Consider the following 3,235-nt stretch of genomic DNA (forward strand, 5'->3'; position numbering starts at 1 on the left):
TCCACAGTCGGAGAAGTCAGAGATGTTCCAGAACTGGAGTGTAAAGGTGAAAGGGGAAAAACATTTAGCAATTGAGGAACATGCACTCGTCACAAGAACTGCTGGAACAGAGTTGAAATGGTGAATGCTAAAGTTTTAACATTTAAGAAGAATTTGACAGGTCTATGGAACTGGGAGGTGTCAGAAAGCGGCTTAGGGGTCGAGGCACAGGTTCAGACTTTATTCCTGCGCATAGAAGAATGAGGGGAGATTTGATCGAGGAGTTTAAATTTATGAGAGGGACAGAACAGAACATTACACCACTGAAACAGGCCACTTCGGCCGTTCTAGTCTGTGCCGAACCATTCTTCTGCCTCATCCCACTGACCTGCACCCAGTCCATACCCCTCCCATCCATATGCCCATCCAATTCTTTTTAAATGATAAAATCTTCTCTGCACACTTCCTATCTCATTGATATCTTTCCTGTAGTTCGGTGACCAAAACTGCACACAATTCTCCAAATTTGGCCTCACCAATGTTTTCGTACAACTTTACCGTAACATCCCAATACTGTGATTGATGAATGCCCAGTGTGCCAAAAGCTCTCTTTATGACCCTGCCCACCTGTGACAATTCTGGAATTCATTGTCCAAACGCCCCATCTACCTCTCCGATCACTTGCTCTCTGTGACCTCATGTTCTGAGGAAATACTTTGTGTGACCTGACCTGACAAGGTCAAGAAAGGGTTTGGAATTGGGTGGCTCTGAAAGACTCGTGATTCCCCCCCCACCACTACTCCGACATTACCTTGTCTCCCACACCAGCGTGGCCAATAATCTGCTTAGCCACCCTGGCGGTTCCGGGTTGAACTCGACAGTGTACAGACGTGACCCGGGGCTGCAGTAGCCTGGCAATTCTAACGGCAGAGTAACCGCAGTAGGTGCCCAGTTCCAACGCTCTGTTCGGATTCACCTCCGACACAATCTGGTCCAGGATCAAACCTAGTAAGGAATCATCAGAATCAGGGATTTATCGTCGAAGGCATGTAAGGAGACTCACTGTTCTGCAGTACCATTAACAGGTGCAACTATCGCTGTTCAAAATTACATTTAAAAATAAGTAAATTCGTGGAATAGGAGGAGAAAGTGAGGCCTTCTGTTCAGTCCATTCGGGAATCTGGTGGCAGAGGGGAAGAAGCCATCCTTGTGCCACTGAGAGCTTGTCCTCAGGCTCCTGGACCTTTACCTCGATGGGGGCAGAGTGAAGAGGGGCCTGGGGGGTGTGGGGGGTCTTTGAGGATAGAGGCTGCTTTTTTAAGACGCTGCCTCGCTTCTTGGTTGAGTGAAGTTGGTGCTCGGGATGTTACAGGCGGGGTTAACAGCCCTCTTGTCCTGTTCCAGGCGATGAGGCGATCAGCCAGAATACTCTCCACCTGTAAAAGTTTAAATGAGACTCAGGCACCTCACAAAATAGGAGCCATCTTCATGATCGCATCAACACAGAGGCTCCAGGACAGAGGTTGACCTCCAGGAATTTGAACCCCTTGATCCTCTCCGTGACTGAGCCCTTGACGAGGACCAGGTCGTGTTCCCCTGACTCCCTCCTGAAGTCTCTTTGGTTCTGCTGACGTTGAGCGCAAGGTTGTTGTCGTGACACTGCTCAACGAGCCGATCTATCTCCCTACTGCATGCTCCCTCGTTGCCGGCTACAATTCTGCCGACGACTGTGGTGTCACCGGCAAACTTGTACATAGAACACTTCAGCCCAGTACAGGCCCCATCAGCTGTCAAAGTTGTGCTCTGGGCTGGGCACAGGTTAGTGGGACCAGGCAGGATAATAGTTCAGCACAGACTAGAAGAGCTGAATGGCCTGTTTTCTGTGCTGTCGTGTTCCATGGTTTTACGTGGGGCTCAGAAAGCTGCAAGTTGAATGGCAGACAATCAAAAAGCGAATGAATGGATCTTGGAAGGCATTCGGGCTGGAAGGAATTACAAAGGGATGTGTGTTCGGGCTGCAAGGGATTATCAAGATAAGGACAACAGTTGGGCGCAACTCAACCCCCCCCCAACTAATGAAGCCCAGCATCCCATAGACCTTCTTAACTATCCCATCAACCTGCGCGATGACCTTGAGGGATTAATGGATTTAGACCCCCCAAGGTCCTCTGATCCTCCACATTGTTCAGTAACCAACCATTAACCCTTCTGGGTTGTCCGTCCAAAATGCATCACCTCACACTGATCTGGATTGAACTCCATATATTCCTTAAAAAAAGTACTAACTCCTCCCTATCCCATAACCCTCTATTTTTCTTCCATCCTTGGGCCTGTTGAAGAATCTCTTAAATCTGCCAGCCTCCACCACCACCCCTTGGCGAGGCATTCTAGGCCCCCACAACTCTCCGTGTAAAAATAAAATTTCCCTCCCTTCACTTTGTCCAGACGTCCTCTGGTGTTTGGGTCAACATGGTCAGTGTGGCTTTGTGAATGGAAGGTCGCACCTCATGAGCCTAATTGAGCTTTTCGAGCAGGTCACAAATGAAATTGGATGGTCGGGTGATAGATGTGGTCGACATGAATTTTAGCCAGGGGATTCGACAAGGTTCCCCACGACAGATTCATCCAGAGGGTCATGAGGCACGGGATTGGGAAGCTTGGCTGGGCAGATGATAAAATGGGCTTGGAGGAAAAATGTAGGGAGCAGTAGTGGAAGGAAAGGATTCTGCCTGGAGGCTGGGGACTAGCGGGAGAACTGCAGGGATCTGTTCTAGGACCCCCCTGTTCTCTGTGATTTTTGTAAATGACTTGGACGAAGAGGCGGAAGGTCAGGTCAGTCAGATTGCGGATGACAGGAAGATTGGGGGAGTTGTGGATGGAGCTGAAGATTGTCGAAGGTTACAAGAGGATCTAGACAGGATGCAGAGTCGGGCGGAGAAATGACAGATGGAGTTCAATTCAGATCAGTGTGAGATGATGCATTTTGGAAGGACAAACCAGGAGGGTTAATGGTCGATAACAACTGTGTGGAGGAACTGAGGGACCTTGGGGTCCAAATCCATACATCCTTCAAGGTCACCGTGCAGGTTGATGGGATCATAAAGAAGGCCTCTGGGTCACTGGGCTTCATTAGTCGGGGGGGGGGGGGGGGGAGACGAGAGGTCACATTGCAACTCTACAAATCTCTGGTGAGACCCCACTTGGAGGATTATGTTCAGTTCTGGTCACCTCATTACAGGAAGGAATGTGGAAGCTA

The sequence above is a fragment of the Narcine bancroftii genome, chromosome 3 (assembly GCF_036971445.1).
Source record: "Narcine bancroftii isolate sNarBan1 chromosome 3, sNarBan1.hap1, whole genome shotgun sequence".
Lineage (NCBI taxonomy): Eukaryota > Metazoa > Chordata > Chondrichthyes > Torpediniformes > Narcinidae > Narcine > Narcine bancroftii.